The sequence below is a fragment of the Hipposideros armiger genome, unplaced genomic scaffold, assembly GCF_001890085.2.
Source record: "Hipposideros armiger isolate ML-2016 unplaced genomic scaffold, ASM189008v1 scaffold_790, whole genome shotgun sequence".
Taxonomy (NCBI): domain Eukaryota; kingdom Metazoa; phylum Chordata; class Mammalia; order Chiroptera; family Hipposideridae; genus Hipposideros; species Hipposideros armiger.
The window spans coordinates 201704-202626 of record NW_017732140.1 but is presented as its reverse complement, the minus strand read 5'-3'; positions in this window follow the sequence as shown (position 1 = coordinate 202626).

Sequence of the window (923 nt, the reverse complement as noted above, 5' to 3'; positions counted from 1 at the left end):
AGCTATCTCCTGATGGGAGAACAGTGACCCAACCTAGCAGCCGTGGTTTATATATATAGCCTTGCTTATGCAGGGGCAGGAAAGGGGAGGAGATAGCCTTGGGCAGGGAACTTCCTGGGCGTCAGCTGCAGATTGTTAGCAACAAATGCATCAGACCCAAGATGTTTAGTACCCAATGTATTGAATCCACCTGCGGTGCCGGAAACCTCCTCCGTATACTGAGGGGCTGTGCCAGCCTTGCTAAGGACGCAGCCAGAGAGTGTGCCTTGCACCAGCCTCTCCTTTACAGCTCCGGATGGGCCTCTCGGTTCCCGGCACATTGGGTGACTCAGGAGGCTTTGCAGCTTCAACGTGTGCGCTTTTGAAGCTGGAGCCACCACACAAAGAAGGCCGGCTCCCCGGCGGGGCTCTCCGTGTGGAGAGGGAGCGGCCCCGCCAGCCTCCAGCTGTTCTAACCCCCTGGCTGAGGCATCTTGGGTCACCCAAGCCCAGCCAGCATCCAGATGACCTCTGGAGCTCCCTGAGCAGCCCCAGGTTGACCAGCAGGAGAACCACCCAGCTGAGCCCGGCCCAGACTGCAGAATCATGAAGAAATAAGTGGTGGTTGTTTTAATCCACTAAATTTTGGGGTGCTTTGTCATACAGCGATAGTGAACTGATGCACTATGTAAGGTCCATCTACCCACTCCCCGTGTCCTGCACTAAACTGGCCCTCTGGGCATATCACTTTATCATTTTCCTTGCTTAGAACCTGGTTTCCTCGCCTATCAAAAGGGAGGGTTATATGTGATCGCCAAAGTACTTTTCAGCTCTGAAAATTCAGTGACATCGAAGACCTAAACCAAAGGTGGAGTGAGCTTCAGAGGATGAAAACAACGACAACATAGTGTTCAATTCTTAGGAAGGATAATCTGACCATTTTT